At 41.8% G+C, this 19,492-nt stretch overlaps 1 long non-coding RNA gene across 3 annotated transcripts; it reads left to right on the plus strand.

Moving 5' to 3' along the window:
- Positions 1-251: 251 nt before the first annotated feature.
- LOC127467376 (uncharacterized) lies at positions 252-18,086 on the plus strand. Of its 3 annotated transcripts, none has more exons than XR_007903075.1 (3): positions 252-13,456; positions 13,547-15,860; positions 17,485-18,086. It is a non-coding gene; the product is annotated as an uncharacterized LOC127467376 (long non-coding RNA). The 3 variants fall into 3 exon arrangements; XR_007903076.1 differs by having other exon boundaries at positions 252-2,365; positions 2,657-15,860; positions 17,485-17,705; XR_007903077.1 differs by having other exon boundaries at positions 252-1,658; positions 2,234-15,860; positions 17,485-17,705.
- The last annotated feature ends 1,406 nt before the right edge of the window (positions 18,087-19,492 follow it).

Genomic DNA, 19,492 nt, shown 5'->3' on the forward strand with positions numbered 1-19,492 from the left:
CGCCATCGGGGCGCGGGGGCTTCTGGGGTTTGTAGTTTATCTGGAGGATCCATAGCACAGCCGCCTACAGGGCGGGGACTCAATTTCCCGGCAGGCCCCGCGCCGCGCGGCCGCGGTGGGGAGCGGGAGGGGTGGGGAAGGAGGCTGTGGCGGCCGCCATGTTGATGGCGTGGGACGCTTTTGGCTCGGGAGGAGCGGCCGGGGAGCCGGGTTAAGATGTCGGAAAAGGGTGGAGGGCGGGAGCTAGCTCTTGGTTTGAGGGGCAAGCAAGAGCTTGTGTGCGAGGGGGTGAGGAAGAAGGGGAGGCTGCGGTTGAGGCTGAGGAGTGGCTGGAGGGGCGCGGTGGTGGGCCCTGAAGGACATGGTGGATGTCTCTCCGTGCCCGCCGGTTCTGGGTGGGGCAGCGCCTCTCTCCATAGCGGGAGAGAGGCGGGGTTAGGGGGTCTGTCCCGGGACTCGGCGAGGCCCGTACGCCCCGGTAGCGGGCCCTGTGCCGGGCGGGCTGCGATGGGTGTGCGGTGGGAGCGGGCGGGGGTCGCGGTGAGGCTGCTGCGGGTCACGGCCGGGGGCGGTGCTGGGCGGGCAGGGGGAGGTTGCTCTGTGTGGCGCAGGAGCCGGGGCGGCTCCGGTGGCTCTCGGGGTTGTGCCCCTTGAGCTGTCCGGGGAGAGGGGTACGTGCGGGGCTGTAGCAGCCGCGGCACTTGGGTGTGGGACCAAGTACGGGCTGGGGGTTAAAGAGTAGCGCTGGCCTTGGTGGGAGAGGTCGTCAAAAGGGAGTAGGCTAGGTCATGCCCTTGTCGCATACCAGGTGACAGGCTGTGTTGGCTGTTCTGAGGCTTTTTTTCAGGGTTGTAGCTTCTGTCTGATAATTGCACTAGTGGTGCTTGGTTGTCATAGACATAGGGCTTAGTGTGACCAGCAGGAGGAGCTTTGCTTCCTCCTAGAGGCAGCTGCCCTCAGTATGTCTGGAAAAGAATAGGATTAGATTAGATATAGGGAAGACATTTTTTATTTCGAGGATGGTGATGCACAGAAACGGGCTGCCTGGAGAAGTTGTGGCTTCCTCATCCCAAAGCCAGGTTGGATGGGGCTCTGAGCAACCTGGTCTAGTGGAAGGTATCGCTGCCCACGGCAGGGGGGTTGCAACTAGGTGGTCCTTAACGTCCCTTCCAACCCAGACCTATGACTCTGTGTCCATAGAGTCATATATCAGCCTTGAAAAAGCTGAGAGAATGGATGAGATGTTGTAAGGCATCTCAGCAGTTCATCTAACTTGCTTGCCCATTATCTTAGCTGTGCTTGCTGTCTGATGTTGGTGTGGCTTAGGCAGATGACTGGGTGCTGTCTTAGTTTCAGCATACCTCTGGCTGGCATCTAGGAGGTAGGCTAGAATTTTGACCAGCGGGTTTTAGACTTTATTGTACTGCTTTTGCTAGGCTTTTGTGTTGGGGATTGGGAAATGATCTGCTCACCAAAAGAGAGAGTAATCAAAGCTCTCTTAGGCTTAAGGGGACTGAAGTTCCCTGAAACAATGTATAGAAGACTTTTAATGTAAACTCGAAGGGAGGATGCTCAAGGTATTGCATGGCTTGTGAAATAATACCCTTTCTGGCTACAAGTGATTCCTGTGAAATAAAGCACTTTATTATCTCAAGAAGGTACGCAATTGAAAGGAGCTGTGAAGAGTTTTACAGGCTTGCTTGATGTGTTAGCTAAAGTCCAGTAGTGGTACAGCTCAGGACAAATGGGGCTGTGGGGTTTATTTCATGCTTTGGCTCCTCTTGGAGGTAAGTAGGATGTATTTGCTCAGGATATTGCCTCACAATAACTACACAGATAGTGTGTTTGCCCCAGGAGACACTCAAGGGGGGAAGGGAGGATGTCATGAGATGTTCTGTGATGCATTTGCTTCACCTGAACATTGCAACCTTTCAAAATCTGCTGGTATTACAGCAATGTGTGCCATTCTTCTGTGGCTTTATATGCAGCTCTCTTCAGCTAAAGAATCAGAACCAGTTGCTTGCCATCCTGTAAAAAGTCTAGTGTCCTGTAAGTGCTTCTCCTCATGTCCCAGTTGTCCCATTTTGCCATATTCATGAGTAAAGAAAAAGAGAGGGTGGAATGCTCTCTTGCTACTGTACCTTTCATTAATAGTTCCATACATCTGAAGAATTCTGGATTACAAGTACAGCCCTTTTTATTTCTTTTCTACTTCTTTTTTCTTTCTTTGCAGATACCTTTAGATTAGGTGAACTGTGGGTGAAATAAAGGGGCAGTGGCATGATGACTTCACAGTTACAACAGTGTTCCACAGTAGACTTTAGCCCTATGCTTTTATCTGCACAGCTGATACCTGGTACTGATGGTAAGTATTGCAGTGGAATTCTAGGGTAGGCTCGATTGTGTTTTCTATAACTGGCAGCAGAAGTGTATGTGAAATCTGCAACCAGGATGATCTGCTGGTCTAATGACAGTTTGTTTTGTTACTTAAACTGGTTTAGAAACAATTCATTTTAAACCACCTGCAGTGGTTTCCCTCTCTCCCTCCCCATCCCACTGGAGTCAGTGCTGCTGCTCTGAGAAGTGCACCTCACTTTGCAGATAGTTTTTCTTCATTGTTTTTACCATTGTTTATACCTTATTTCTTTACGTGTAGATGCCCTGATGTCTCAGCAGAGAGTTGCTATAGCATATCAAAATGTAGGAAACAGGAAATGACTTCAGAAACAACCCAAGTGAATGCCTGATACAAGAGACAAGTAAAACAGTTTTCTCTGTGTGTGTGGTTCACTTCAATCAGTTTGGGGGTGTCTGATACTTGTCAATGTATGGATTTTACTCATTGATGACAACTTGTTAGAACTGTTAATGACAAAACCTGTTTTCTATGTGTCAAACTTGGATAGTATGTCCACCTGAAAGCGCTAATGTACAAGTCTCTCCTGACCGAACAGATCTTAGTTGCAAGATCCACAAGAAGCTTACAGTCCTACTGCAGAAATAAACATTTTCTTGGCGTTTCATATAAAAATATGCAAGGTGGTGATAGAATTGAAAGCCTGCCTTCGGCTTTTCTTAAACACAAAGGTATGCTCTACTTTAATGCTGTTAGTGGAAACTTACTCTGGTGTGTGTCTGGTCCTCAGCCTATGAAGCTGATATGTTTGTCTGTACTTGAACTACTATGCTGACATCCTACACTGCAAAAACTATGGATTTTCTTTGCTGCTGAAGTGATTTTTGTCACTGTGGACTCAGGTAAGCAACCACCCAGTTTCCTGAAGACCTGGAGAAAGAGTTGGAAGATCCTGCAGGAGATGTGAGGAAGAGAAGGATAAGTAGGAATGTGTGATGACTTAAAGAAGAAATTGCTAAATCAAAGTTTAATTTAAGTTCATATGTAGAAACCTGTCTTTGTGTCTCAGCTTTCATTCTGACAAGTTTCCTCTAAATGAAAGCGTCAAGGATTTGGATGCTCTACATTGAGCAGTCACTGGATACTGTACTACGCCAGCTCTGCAGTCTGCATGAGATACACAGATTTCGAGATGAAGTGTACAAATAGATTATTATGTAATTTTTAAGGTGTCTGGTGTTGTAATGCCACAGTGTCAACATCCATGGCAGCACAGCACAGAGAACTGTCAGGGGTTGTCTTGGTTCTTGCAAACTCACTGTCAGGCCTAACATAATTCGTGGTATGCACATTAGCATTAGTGGAATATAGTTTGTAAGGATTATTGATACCTTACAAGAGTACCTCTATGCTACTCTTGGAATGTGAGTTGTGTTTTAAAATCCAATTTTCTTAACTATCCCAGCTGTATAACTTGGTTGTCTACAGTCCCAACTGCTTATTTCAAAGCCTCTGGTGGAAGGGTGTTAACTCTTTCACATCAAAGTTACTGCTCAGATGATGGCGGATGAAGAAGCTGCAATGAAGTTTGGTTGGTTGGTTGGTTGCAATTGTCTCCCATGGAGCTGTTTCCTAAAAAGTTACGGAGCTGCAAAGTGAAAGGTGAGAGGGTGAATTTAGCTGGGTAGAATAGGTAAGTATTTCTATATCATGTTATTGTTTCCAAGTATATTAATCATAGCACAGAAGAATGCATTGTGTTGTCTTGGTTCTTTGACAGGGAGAGCTTGGAAAAACAGGAAGGAGTGGAAGGCTTCTGTGCCTTTTTTAAATGTTTTCAATGAAATTGTGGGGAGGAAGCTGTTAAACCAGTATCTGGAAGAGCCTAGTATTCCTGCATAGCAAAAGGAGTCTGTAAAGCTGCTCTGGAAATAATTCTAGTGACTAATTATGAAGTGTAACCTTTCTTTTTTTTGTGTGTCTTTCAGCACAAGAAGAGTGCTCTAAGAGCAGTCAAGAACCTTTTCAGTTAGCATGAACATGTTCTTCAACCAAAACGTGGCAGCAGTTCAATAGCAGTTACACAACAGGAAAGGGTGTGCAGGCTACTGCAAGTCCCTGGGTTCATAAGATCTGGTATCTGAAAGAGCTCACTAGAGAGAAGAATGTGGTTTTTTCCACAACTTCTGTCTTGAGTTGAAAAGAGAGATAATACTGCAACAGGAAATTGATTTTATGTAGATACTGGAGACGGTCATCACAATATGCAGGACTTCAAAATGTTAGGACACTGAAAAACTGCAGGTAGTTTGAGTAAAAGAGACTCCAGGGCTCCAGTTGTGGGAAGTTCCCTCTTCAGAAGGCACACTAACAGTGGGGAAAACTTGCTAAACACAAGGAGACTCAAAACGTTCTGTGGCTGTCTCTTAGCTGCACATGGATATATCTCTTAAGGTGGGATGGTGTGACATGACTACTGAAGACCATAGGGCTGTAAGCAGACCACATTTCTCTTACGAGCATGTGTGCCACTAACCAATTCAGAAGCACCCCAAAAGCTTCAGGTTTTGTCACATAATAGTATTTCCTGGAACGATAGCTTTTCTTTGTCCACCTCACTCCTGCAAAGCCAGCTGGCTCATGGCAGCACTGTGGTGAAGATACGCCTTCCACACCCACGAGTTGCTGAAGACTTGCATAGAAAATTACTCAGACAGGCTCCAGAGCTGAGCATAAATCTTTTGGCTCACACTGTTGAAGCTTTAAGATACACGAGTGCTTCCATGTGGAACCACAAACACTCAGGCTGCGTGTTTAGATGTACTTTGTGTTTGCACTGCCCTCTGCAGCACAAAGCTCGATCAAGCCCTGTATTGCATAGAGCAGGTGGAGGTATCGTGCTGAGACTGTGCTTGGGGTGGCCCTCACTCAGTTGCCACTGATCATGGAAAGGTCTGTTTTTGTTGTGTAGGGGTAAACCTGAGTTGGTAACCGATACTGCTCAGCTGATGTGTGTGTCTGTGCCAGGCGAGCAGTCCATGAGCTGACAAATCTTTGACCATGGTACTAGCTCTTAATACTTTCAAAATAATAAAAAGGGGGGGGGGCGAGGGGCAGCAGAGGATTTTTTTCAAGGGTCACATAAGTTGTACTGAAATTGAAAACTCACTAAAAATATCTTTGTGGAAAGAATACATTTTAGGAAATGATGATTCCTGTGACGAGAGCAATGTGAGCCTTTAGTTATGGCAAGCCTCCAGTGCTGTTCCTTGTCCCTGTTTTTGTGAGGTGTGGTTGAAAAGTGAACACAGGGAGAGTGAAAGCCATAACCAGAGGTTAAAATTTAATTTTAGCAACCATAGTTTTTAAGTCAAATGATGCACCATTATTTATTTTCTTAGAAAATCCTGCAACTAAATTGATAGACTGGAGTCTCTCATTATGCATGCAAGTGTTCTCAGGTTCTCCAGCTATTTGTGTGCAGAGGTGCAAAATTTTGTGTTGCTTCCTGTATGATTCAGCTTAAAATACTAGCTTAGGCAGGTGAGTACCTGAACAACAGTATTGCAGTCAGAGCGCTCCTTAGTGCACACAAACCATTTCCTTTGGGTAAGTAATGCTGCGCTGTGAAAAAGCACACAACTTCTGGGACAGCAGCATTTAATAGTGTCTATACCAGAATTCCCTGGGTTTGCTCTTTTCCTTAGTCTCTTTACCCAGACTTTTAGCTTTTCTGTACATTATCGCTACCTGACTCTTTTCTACCACCTCATTATTTTTTGGGGGGTTTTTTGCTATTTCTTTTCCAAGTGCCTCTTCCTGAAAAACTGGCTACCACAGTGAGTATCACAGTTCCTGGACAAGTTTCCACTCACATGGTTTCACTTTCTTTATTTTGTTATCTACATACAAAGTCCTAAGGATATAATTTAGTGGACTGCTAGTGAGTAGCTAACATTCATGTCTTGACTGCGGTCTGCATAGATCAGGTTTGCACAAGCCTCCTGCTTCATGAATTCACTTCCTGTAAGCAGGACTAGTGATAGCTCAATGTAGTCGAGACGAATCCCAGCATGAACAGAGAGCTGGAGTGAGACGTGGTTTTTTCCTTACCAAGAGTACCAATATATTTTCCTCTTATGGAACTAATTCTTACATGCGGGGAGTTGTATGTTACCCCTGCACACGTAGCCAAATATAATTTTATATTTAATGTTAGAGTAGGTCTGCAAAAGAGAGAATTAGGTATTAAAATGTTCCACGTATAATAGATGAAAAGCTAATCCCAGTTTCCTCCTGCTACCAATGAAATTGGCTGCTCTACCATAAACTCTTGCTATGCTAATATGATTTACTGCTCCACTGTGATAATGGTGAATGTTGCTCTCTGGTGAGGACAATGTGGTGGCAGCTGTTTCAGAGTGATGAGCAGCGGCTTTGCTGTACATGCTCTGCTTTAGCGGATGTCAGCTAAAACAGCAGTTGCATCCCCCAAGAGTTAGACTGTTGCTGTTGTTACCCTTTGTAGAGAAACGCGAAGTACGGGCAGGTGCAATCCTCAGGTGAATTGGCAAGAGGGTGTTGCACAGGGTACTGTGTACAAGTGGGTACTGTGTCTCAACCAGGGAGGAATGGCAAGGATGAGCTTTACTAGCTCATATCACTGAGGTCCATTTGGCCTCTTTCATATTCCTGCCCACTGAAAGCTCCTCTGACCTCCAGGGTAGATTGTGACTGGAGTAACTGCTTTCTCAGTGCTGCGTCCTGGAAAAAAGGAGGTGATGAAATGGAGTTTTAGTAGGCCCAATGAAAATAAATGGATTTTCTTTTCATTATAAATAATACATTTATACAGTAATTTATAAGTATTTTTGTAGTGTAAATACATTTATAAATACATATCTGGAAATTGTGCATATATGTATATAAAAGGTATATATTTAAATACATTTGTATACATTATTGTATAATAATTCATAATTTAACACTTCATAAAATGTAGTTTTGTCTTGCTGACAGACTCCTGGGATAGAGAAGCTGTTTCCTCTTGAGCACAAATCAAACATGAATATCTGGTCCCCAACAAATACAGTTTATGTTAATTATTTTATTAAAATGTCCAATCACATCTGTCTTTTAAACTCTTATCCTCGAGAAGGTTGTTTGGTTGTGGATTAACCTTGTCATGAGTATTGAGGCATGTGACATGCTTGGCTATGGAACCAGGTATGTGTGGGGTCTCACAAGTTTCTGTCAACACTTGAGTGTTGTGGCTCTCTGAGATGGATAACATTGCTGCCATTCATTCTGAGTGGTGTTGCAGCTTCGTTTGCACGGGTTTGATGGTATCTCAGGTATCCCAGCCCTTTGCTATGGGCAGTTCTCCATTATCTGAAGGTAAGTTTAGGTACAAATCACTTCAGCCAAGATGCTGGGTTTGGAAGATACTGGGTTAGGAAGATGCTTGCTTCATTCTGTGCTATGAGTACCACTCTTGGGTACTGTTGATGTACCAGTCTTATTCCTCCCAAAGGAAATGTGCTCCCTGAGCTTTCCCTCTGCTATGGTAGTGCTTTTATGTTTGCAGTTTCCAGGTAACGTTCACCTCTGTGCAATGCAAAGGGATGGCTACTCCAGTCTTCCCTGAATTTACTGCTCTGCAGTCAGTCACAGAGCAGGAAAAGCAAAGCATTATTTTGTTCGTGTCCACCATTGACAAATGGCATTTGGTTTTTGTCATCATTTTGTTTCTATCTAGGTGTGTGCCAACACACAGGCTTTCCATGCTTCCATTTTTTTTCTTTTTCTATCTCCTTGTCACCCACACATAGTACATCACACTCAGTATTTAGTGTGAGAAGCCCTAGGATAATTATCATTTGTTAACTGTGTGAAGGTGGTGGTTCTGATGGCTGCAGAATTCCAGCTATTGCATCCCATCATTATTAAGAAGAAAAAAGAAAGCTTGGAGGAAAGAGCCTTGCTTTCCTTCTTGAATCTTGGGGCGGTGGGGGGGAAGGAGAGGGGACAAATTAATAACACTTTAAAAGTAGACAAAAAGTGCTTTTCCTGTGCTGAGTTTCATATTTTTAACCTTTGCATTTTGAAATTTCAGAGTAGCACTTTCCGTTTCCTAAACTGATGACACCTGAGGAAAAACAGATCTTTACAGCCAATTGCCTCAAATACTGCAAAGACATAAGTGACATTTTGCACATGCCCTGTAAGTGCAGACCCAGTGTATTGCTGGGAACCAACCTGTCACAGCTAAAATACAATCATGCAAAAAGCCATCAGCAGGCTGAGCAAACCCAGCCCTTCTTACATGTTACTTCTACAGTGTTCTGTCTAAAAACTATTATCCTTTGGAAAACTAGCTGACACATTTTAACGAGGAGAATCAGAGTGCCTCTGTAGGGTTCCCCTAATTTGAATACATTCATAATCATAGAAAGATTATATTGGAAGCCATCTGTAGATAAATGTAACTTCCTGAGACAGCTTAAACTACTGAGCCATTTTCATATAGCCCATTTGTGACATCATCAGATATGTTCACATTTCTGAGGCCAAAATAAAAGGTGGCTTTGTGTTAGTTATTTAAAAGACACTAAAAATCATAAAAGGAGCCCTGATTTTAGATAAAGTGAGTGCATGCAGGTGGTTACACAAGTCAGTATTCAGGCAGTGTTTGTGGTTTCTTAGCTCACCAGTTTTATCTACAGAGCAGCAGAGAGAACATGTATTGTGTTAGCAATGTTCTCCCATGTGGCAGACACTCGTAGGCCATGGCTGTAAGTTGGAACCTGGGCTGGATACAGCTGTGAGAGGACTGAGGGAATGGCAGAACCCATAACACTAATGGGCAGAGAGAGGGTGTCCCTCGACCTTCTATCTCCCGAGCTCCCCACCAGTCGTGTCACACCTCTGAAGTCTTCAGTGTAGCCAAATACTACGTGGCACTGCAAAATGCACGTCAGAGGTGTGGATCTCTGCTGGTTCTGACACTGGAGAGGCAGCTGTAGCTGTTGGCAGACTGTACTGGTGAGTCTCCGCCAGCAGAGGGAGGTTTTAAGACCGTTTATGTATTGCTTTAATGTTTAAACACTGTATGGGCTGAATATTGAGCATGATGACCTTACTGCTTCCTTTGTTTCTTAATACTTCATCTTTAGTAATTGTAAGAAGAATCTAGAAAAGATTTTTCTCATTTTTTCTGTTGTTTTTGTTTGTTTGTTTGTTTTCCTCTGGCATCATTCTTCCAGGTAAGAATAACCAAAAATAACTAAATTTAGGAAGACAGGTTTGAAATAATGTTGGTGATGATTTAGAACTACTTTAGCCTAGGACCAAAGTACTTGAAATAAATAATCGAATAAGTTGTCGGTGTTCTAGCATTTATTAGGGATTGAAACATAAGCCACTAACAGTGAATGGAAGTCATCTCGCTGAACTTCAGACACCCAGCAGGTGCCTCGTCTCAGTGTGGGCTTTCCTTGCACTCTGCGGAGAGGACTGCACACATATCAAGGTTGATTTCAACACCTCTTATGCTAATTCAAGAGTCTTAAGTTTACAGAACACAAGCTAGCAGAAGCCTGATCCCAAACAGCATTTGTGCCTGTATTATTATCATGTGGAGTCACACTATGCGCGACAGTTAATGACTAGATAGTTAATTATAGGAGTAACTTACACAGGAATGGGCTCAATTCTTGCGCCTGCGTTGCAGGGAGGCAAATTTGTCTCTTGAGATGTCTTTTCCTTTCTGTTGACTACAGAGGGAGCAGAGGTTAGAACAACTCAACATTAGACATCTGACCTACACATCTAGCTGGGGTACATCTCACCCGCTGTGCTTGCAGGCTGCTGCTACTACCATTGGGTAGTACTCTGCCTCCTCTTTGAAGGTCTGTACACACTTAATAGATTTTATGGATCTGATTTCACATCCAAGGGAATAAAGTGTGACAGTTAAAGCCATGTAACTAGTAGATAGTCATTAACTTTTCTGAAATCAGTAGAATTCCCCATGGGACCAATTGCACATGTATAAGTAGTTCAGACTGTCGTTGACTGGAGACCTGTTGGGAAGCTGTACATAATAAAAGGTAGTAGTAAATGATGATGGAAAATGCATCATGTTCTAATATATAGTGATTTATATTCTGAATTAGATGTTCTGTTGAAAATTTTCCTACACATTTTTAAGTAGTTTTGAAAGGTTTGAACAAAAATTCAACAATTTCTGTCCTTGATTTCCATTTATTTACCACTTGGAAAATATTTTCAAAATGGAATTCCTATCTAAAGGTCTTTAATTAAAAAAAAAAAAAATCTGAGTACCAGCAATCTTTTGAACTATTTTGAACTATTGCAGAAGTGTAGCGCAGATGAGGCCTTAGTATTTCCTAGAGTAGGTAAAATTCCTCTCTGTTTGCAGAAATAGAGCAACCTAGTGACCAACTCCAGCAAAAGATCAAAGAGGCATCTTCCCACTGGCTACAAACTGCAGATAACATCTTGTTTTCCCTTCCACAAAACACAGGCAATATCAAACATTAATAGGATTCACATCTTCCTCCTCTGCAGGGATTAAGCTTTATGAACCTGTTTCCAAAGCCACATGCAAGAAGTGTGTTTGGTGTATTTAAAGACAGAAATGCCTCAACAATTATTAAGGGATTAGAGGAAAAGGTTCAGGAGGATAAAAGAAGGTTATTGCAAACACAAGGGTGTATGCATGACACCATCATACTCTGTGGCTCTTCCAGAAGTTTCCAGTCTACAACAGACTGTAGAGAGCCTTTTGCAGGATTTAATGTGCCCAGTACTTGTGCTCTGCTTAAGGTTAATAACATGGAAAATCTTATGATTCCTTGCTGTAATGACCTGTTTGCATACAGATAGGCTTTCAACTTATGGAAATGCCCCATGGTTTATGAAATAGCCTCTTCCTGTTTGCAATGATGCAGTGCAATATTGAGTCATCTCTAACCTTTCACCCTTCCCTGTACAAGCTCTTTGTTGTTTGCGACCTGGCCCTTGAGATTTGGACTGATGGTACCAGACAGCAGTTTTTACTTGAACTAGTCCCAGTTTTACCAGCTTTGGATGAATTATTGCACTTTCCTAGGAAAAAGGTTTGATCCTCAGCACTGCTGATTTGAATTGTAACAAATTGCTAAAAAATTACCTGTGTGTAGTTTGGGTTGAAATAATGAATTCTTGATTTTAGGGATTAATTGCATTTCCTATATGCACCTTACTCTCCTTCCATATAGTAATGAGTCCAGGGGCCAAGTAGTTCTGGATGCAGATAGAAAGTACATACTGCAGTGTTCCACCAGATTATATTTTCCTGTCTTTTGGAGAAAGCCCCTAATGCCAGTGAAATCTCAGCAATATGACACCTGACCCTTCAAGGGATGAAATAGAGTAAGTGAAAACATAAGATCTTTCGTCAGGTTTGCACAGTTGGGTATTTTATCCTTTCTCTACAGCATATAGCAGGGGCTTAGGTAAAGCAGGCTGGATGGTCCTTCTAATTCATGGGGGGTTAGTTTAGTTTGACTCTGAAAACATATCTTGGCTGAAGAGCTGCATTTCTAATGGCTGTGCAGTGTGCTGGGTGTCCTGCCAAATAGCTGGGGACTGCAGCACTATGTTGTTAATTCCTTTCTGCCAGCGAGACATTCCTGTTCATCTCTTGGACAGTGTCATAAGTCACTTATTGGTCTTGCCTGTTGCTGGACACAGCTGATATGGTGTGAACTCAGGCATAGTGTGCATGCGAGGAGCCATTGTGCCTTCCTAGAACCAACTCAATTTAGCTATTATCCTATAAAGAAAGAGAAAAGAACATTGAACAAGCCAAATTACATTGGTGGGGTAAAAGCTTTGAAATGCAATGACTTTAGATATTGACAACTGACAGTTGCTTCATCAAGGCACAGAATTTTTCAAAGTATTTGACAAGGAAAATACAGATGCAACACGATGAATTTTCTTGTGGAATATTTTAATGGATATGCTCAGCTTTCCCAGTGAGATCTTACTTTCTTAGAGCAGAGATTAGTCACCATTTACTTGATTTGTCTGAACTTTCTGCCAAAATCAACAAGGCAGGACTTGACAGGACAGACTTTAGAAACAAGGACGTTGTGACATGTTTGAAGAGAACGCATGCTCAGAGGAGGGTCTAATTCTGTTTCAAAAAGCAGCTTCTTATCAGCAAAACAAGCTCTACTCTTTCCTGTATGTGTCTTGTCTCTGCCTTGCAGCAATGCTGAGAAGAGGTTTCATCTTGTGGGAAGCCAAGGGAAAGCAATTTACTAAAGGCAGAACAGCTTTGCCCATGCTATTGCAACTCCAGTCATTCTATTGAATTCAGCTAAGACAAGCACTAAAACCAGCTGTGACTGTAAGGATTTGAAGTCTTTGCAGTTACTACAGGGTCTGTTCTTCTGAATCAACACATCCTCCAGCTTCTATGACAAAGGGAAGAAGTACATACTGTACAGCAGCACAGGAAAATACTACCCTGCTCTGTGGTCATGGGTGACATGGGGGAAGACATGTCAGTCTCCCAAGGCAAGTCAATAGGGCAAAACTTCAGTCATTGAAAAATGCCATTTTTTAATACACAAAAATCAAACTTTGCAACGGAGATGTGAGGCAGTGCACAGAGCAGTTGTATCTTTCAGAAATCTAACTGAACACCAGTAGCCAGGAGTCCATGTACTAACTTAAAGCAGCAACGATACCACTTCTCTCTCCATTCTTCTCCTCGCTCTTCCCTGAAACTCTGCAACTAAAACTGACAGCACACCACGTCTTCCCAAGCCTCAATATTCACTCACACATAGAGGAGAACATGGGAGGCTTTTTAAAATCCCCCTGACAACTGGTACAAGAAAACTGTTTAACTATTAGTGGAATGTCCTCTCATAAAATGCCAAACAGTCTTGTGTTTTTCAGGTCAAAAGCTAACAAGATGAACTGTCAGCTCGTATTACTTTTCTGTTCATCCACAGTAAAAATATAGAGTGCTTTAAAAATGTTGAGAACATGACAGTGATTGACAAGAAAAGAAGGCATGTAAGGAGATACTGTGCTAAAGAAATTTTAATTATTTTAACTATTTTTGTAAAACAAAATTCATACTGATAGAGGTTTTTGCATTTGCAGTGTCAGCCAGGAGCCGGGGCTGTTTTCTCAACCAAGACCCTTACACACTCTGCCTTGCACCCTTATGAAAGAACACCTAATTTGGTAAAATCCCAGAGTGACTTTAAGGAGAAAGAGCCTAACAAATTAAACAGCTGCTTGAACCACTTATGTTTTAACTTTTTCTCAGTGAAAGCATGTCTTAATTTTAGTGCGTCCAGTGCATGTGTGAAGCTGTTTCCATAATTTTTATTATTGGAGTTCATATGAGTTTTATAACAGCTGGTAGCTGATTTCTGATCTCACATAAAGTAACAATGACACACAGAGAGCGGTAGTTGTAATCACATTAAGTGTGTCAATAAGAAATTAGCAAAATTTTTAAGAAATTTTAACTGACAGCACGAGTGAAGGTTGATCTAGACCTTGGGTAGCAGGTTATGGTCTGATACTAAGGGCCCTAGTATTGGATTTATTGTATCATTAAGCCATGGTCAGAGAGGAGGAGAGTGAACTGTCTTTTACAGTTTTTAAAAACAAAAGCACTCTGCCACTGCTACATTCCTCAGTGAAAAAGCCAGTGCTATTTGAAAATTGCTGTTGGAGATGATTCAACCATCATCTGTCTGCGTGTTAAATCGTCAAAATACTCTGTGTAACTGCATAGAGATGGCAAAGAACAACATAAAACATGTACTAACGTGGAGATTTAAAGATATCACACAAGCATTTGTTTAACTGCATTTGTTGAACTGAGTGTGGGTACAGTTCTTGTCTGCTTGGATCATTTAGCTGGCCAAAGACCAAAATATACACTTAATATTCCACAGCCACCTATGCCCAGTAATGACAGAGTCCTCCAGTGACATGTTAACTGTGTCAATGAAATATTAGCTAAATAGTAGCTGAGTTTTTCAGGTTATAAGAAAACTAGACCTTCATTTCATTCCAAGATAAGCTTAAAAAAAATTACTTTTTTCATTATGTGATCTGGTTATCTGCTGTGGTAACTTGGTGACCAGATAATCTGAATCTGCTAATTTATTGATTTAACTGAAAATGGAGCTGAAATCATATAAAATATAGATCATTGCTTTGTTTTTAATCAATCTGGTGAAATTTTAAGTAAATTAGGCAAATGTGTTTTGTGAGATTCATGCGTGTGCATTCACCCTTCTTATGCAACCCACACATGGGACACAAGATGTATTTACTTCATCAGACCACAACCTGGGTCACAATCTGTGAGGGCATACAGCTCTGGGCATACAGCCTCTTGCATCCATCTCCAAAGTGACTGCCTACACCCTGTACATTACACAGGCTCTAGCATCCCCAATAAAGTGACCACAATAGATACTTATCTTCCAATACTGAGAATGTAGCTGTTTATATATCACAAATATGCTTATGTGCTATGGATTTGCTAGCATGCCTTCATTTACCTGCGTAAGTCAACACAAGACATAAAATTGCCAGATATATTCACCTCTAATGAACATCTACCTAAATACACAGCAGGTTTGAAACAGGACAAAGGAAGCAATTACAGAGCATCCAACCAACTGCTGCAGGGCAAAGCAGCTGCAGCCATAGGGCCTCCTGCAACTTGCAGGGGTAGTACCCGCTCTCTTCATGTTTACTATCTATTCTGTCCCCTGGAATATGGTTTATAATAAAACATACAGGGTGTTGTTTTGGTGCCAGGGAAGATGCTGCCTCTGTCTTGAAGATGCTGCAGCCATGGCTGGACCCTTGGAAAGGGTGCAACATACTTTTCTTTGATGCAGTTAAGCATCATGAAACATGGGTGAAACATCTTAAAGATAGGATGGGACAGAGAGAAGTATTTGAAAGAAAGAACCTGCCCTGCAAGGAGTTAATTTAGAAACTTTCTGTTCTGCCTAACTTGAAGTGTTCTCTATAGTTGGGGGTTTTTTTGGTGGTTTTTGTTTGTTTTAAGTATTCCTTTATGTTTAACAAAATCTGATTTCTGAAGTTAAGAGCTTTGTGTTTTGCAACAATTGTTTCGAGGGAAAACTGGAAGTAAGTATACCTCAAAGATCTGCTGACTCAGCTGTTAATATAATTATAAATGTTTATTACCTCTGAAATGAGGATGTGCCTGCCTTTGGGTGTCTTGCAGGATTATAATGTGAATTCCTTAGTTAATTGCTGAAGACAGCTGTTCCTCTGCCCTATGCTTGGTGCACTGATTTGCACACTTACAAGACAAAAGCAAATTGCAGAACAGAGAGATTTGAATGTAAACCCATTGCTAAACTTTGGCCTGGAAGCATCAAGTTGTTCTTCTGATCATTCACATTTACAGAAGGTGAGTACAGAGGTAAGGAGCAATAAAAGGGCAAGGCAAATGAGAAGGACTCTAAAGCACCTCAGCAGAGCTAACCTGTTGGGCTAATTAGTCACTGTGATTTTCACCCTTTTAAATGCTTGTATCTTTGCACAATTTGCAGCATGGAGCCCTTTCTAACAGATGCAGAGCTTCAACAAAGCATATTTGCTGCTCCTCTACCTGTTCATGACCTAGTGCATGCATTTTGCAGTGTTTCACATAATGTGGGTGAAACAAATAGGTACCTTTATACTTCCTTGTACCTGTGATGGAACCAGTGAGAGGGAAAAGGCAAAAGAAGAAGCCAGAATTTCTGCTATCAGGAAGAAAATGCAGATAGAGAGAATCTAAAAATATTTTATTTGAGCAACCTATTAATGTGCCTGCTTGCTTCTGAGTTCTGCTGCAGCTTACCAGCTCACCAATACATATATATTCTGCTTATCTGCTGCATTTACTTGGTGACTGGATAATTTAAACCTGCAAATTTATTGACTTAACCGAAATTGCAGCCTAAATCATATAAAATACAAAGGAGATATATATATATATATATATATATATATATATTTGGATTATCATAGATCAGTTTTATTATGGGGCTAGATTCTCTCTCCTCTCACAGCATTGAATTTCAAAGCATTAGACACAGAAATACATGTCTTTTACTCTTTGTCTATGTACGTTTAAAATTATGTTAAGATACCCAAACATGGTATAGTCATATATAAAGCCAGCTCAAAGCAAGAACTGGCTGTGACCAGGCCAGTAACATGTCCCAATTCTATCTCACTTGGCACATCTCCAAGTGCTGATTCTCACAGTATATCCCAATATACCAGAGAACAGTTTGCTAGTTCATTATGGATTGTTTATGATCGACAATATTTACTGTATGTACATTTTGAACTAACAGAGTGCTGCAAGCAGACAGGGATATTAGGCAGCTATATGTTCCTATACTATGCAGATAAACTGTAGTTGAAGCTATTTTCCTACTAGCAACTCAGGCAAATGGATTGTAAAAGCACTTGGGTATTAGCCTAGGACTTTTATGATGGTTGTGGAAAAGAACATTCTGAATACTTCTGTAATCATTCCCATTTAGGTCAGCCAGTGAGTTGTTTTACGGTAGTGTCTATGGAGTCCTCAAAAAGATTGAACTTAGTTTGGCATTTACTGAGGGAAAGGCAAGGGCTTTAGGCACCACCAGTATGGAAGAAGTCATCATGCTCACATCAGATTGTCTTCCAGCTTGGGGAACAGGCTGTCAGGCACAGATCTGCTGTAGGCCACCTCTTTCAAGGCCACATTCTCTGTACCTTCCATGTCCCCCACACCAGTGTGCCACTATTGTACTGATGTGACTGATGAGCAGGGTCTATTCAGACCATCGATGAAAGAAGTGCTGATTCATGAGGACCTTGTGCAGGACCCCTTGGGCAGGGTCTGCAGGTGTGCCATGGCTTTACGTGGCCCTTCCCACCCACCCTCAGCCACTTCCCACCTCCTCAAAACTTTTGCAGCACAGCCAAGAGAGCTTTCCTCTTCAGTATACTGAAGTGATCACTCTGCTATAACAAAAATAGGATTTTTTTTCCAGGAACTGTAGCTAAAGGTACGTGTATGCAACTGTGAAGCCTTGGAGATCCTCTGGAGATGGATGCAGGCAGGGCAATCCAGCTTGGAAGTCCCCAAGAGCAGCACAACAAGTGTATAATCATTATGTCCTTCTACTTATTCTGGCCTTGTATAAGATGAAGCTGTGTGTCATATACTTAATATTAAATGGACTGAAAAGGTCACTTGGTTTCTCTTTAATTCTTTTAATCTTCTTATAAGATACAAAATAGGCTTAAGTCAAAAACTGTTCCTTAATGTAAAGGGTTGAGGGGGGTTGTTGCTCACTTGGCGTTTTGTGAGGATGACAGCTGTCCCTTAGAAAGATTGGGTTTGCCAAGCACTGATACTACTCCCCTGATCAGGTTTATGCCTCCTTGCTCAATATCCATAAAGATTTCTAGGCGACAATAACAATCATAGCAGTAGGAAGAGTCAGAACATAGTTAAACCTCCCAGCCCACACACAGTAACAGGAAAATCCTGTTTGAAGAATCAGGGAATAGCCTATTCTGGATAACAAGGGGTAATGTGCTGATAATGCTGCAGTCCCCCCACCCTCTGTGTGGTTACTCCAGAAGCAGAGTCCAGCCCACTGAGATTTAACATTTTTTTATATTATTTCATATAGAACACCTGTACAGGGTGGGATAAGGAGAGAAGGGTTTCTTGAAAGTGCTTCTGCTGTTGAGGTAGCAACAATGTTATTTTGTGAACATACAAACTCAGGTGACTGCAAGAATAATTTGTTTTCTGATCCATGCCTGGGTTTTCTTGTGCACGCTGAAACCTAGAGAAGGAAGAGATGTGTTGGTAGGGAGATGCATAGCAGTGCAACCCACCCAGCATGGGAGTGGGAAAAGAGAGGGTGTCTGTTTTGCCTCCTACTCAGGGTCCCATGAGTGTTAATGTTGCTGGAACCACAGCTGTGTTAAGTGAGAGTTAAAACACCATCCTGAGACCAGATTTGCTCTTCTCAAGAGAAATGCTGGAAACCTTTTGCAATACAATACAGACAGAAAGATTTTTCATCGCAATACTAAGCTGTTGGGCTAGTAGTGTAGGCTGAACCCTAAAATTTGACACTTTCAGGCAACGAGAGGAGATTTTTAGCCAAAAATCACAATATTTCTTCCCAGAAAAATGCCCCAAGAGCAGTAACCAAATTCAATTCACAAGCTTCCTTCTAATGTAAACTAAGAGCTAGAAAGAAAGACACCTCTTACCTTATCTACTGACTTAGGGGAAAACCACTTTATACCTCACTGCCAAACCATGCATTTTCTGATGGATAGGGTTCTTCTGATGAAAGAGAATCTGAGCTTTGCTTTTAATAAAAAAAAAAAAAACAAAACACACAAACACAAACAAACAAACAAACAAACAAAAAAAGAAAAACCCAAAACAAATGTATATTTCTTAAAATACCTTGTATATTTTTTCCAGTATTTAATGTCTTTGTGGTGTTTTTATTCCCCATGATAGGTAACAAAGACATTAGCAATTGGCAACATCAATTTATCTGAAAAAAATCTTATCAAACCAATAGAAATCATTGTATGGGTAAGCAGATTCTTGGAGAGGAAAAAAGCACTGAAAATGTCTACTTCAGTAGGGCTTCTGTCTCACATAACAGTCCCATAAGCCAAGCAGCTGCAATTTCTACAGGGGTGCAAAACTGGTTGTGTAACTCTCCTCAGAAAACATTTATCAGTGATTCACTATCAGAACAGAGTGATGTGCACCTGCAGGCACCCATCTCAGGTCTGCTTCCATGAAGACATCAGGGAACTGTTCTTCTTCAGAGCTTGGTGTTTACATTCCCTTTCCCCCCCCCCCATTGATTTTTACAGTGGTAGTGCAAAGATCAGATGCTTCTCTTGTTAGTCAGGTCTGCATGCACTGTGAGCATGCAGTAGTGCAGGCTATAAATTCATTATGTAAATCGATTCCAGCATTTCTAGTGGATTCATTTAAGGTGTGTTACTCTA

Source organism: Manacus candei, unplaced genomic scaffold (assembly GCF_025592945.1).
Source record: "Manacus candei isolate 608988 ecotype Guabito, Panama unplaced genomic scaffold, ASM2559294v1 h1tg000014l, whole genome shotgun sequence".
In the NCBI taxonomy this organism is placed as follows: Eukaryota; Metazoa; Chordata; class Aves; order Passeriformes; family Pipridae; genus Manacus; species Manacus candei.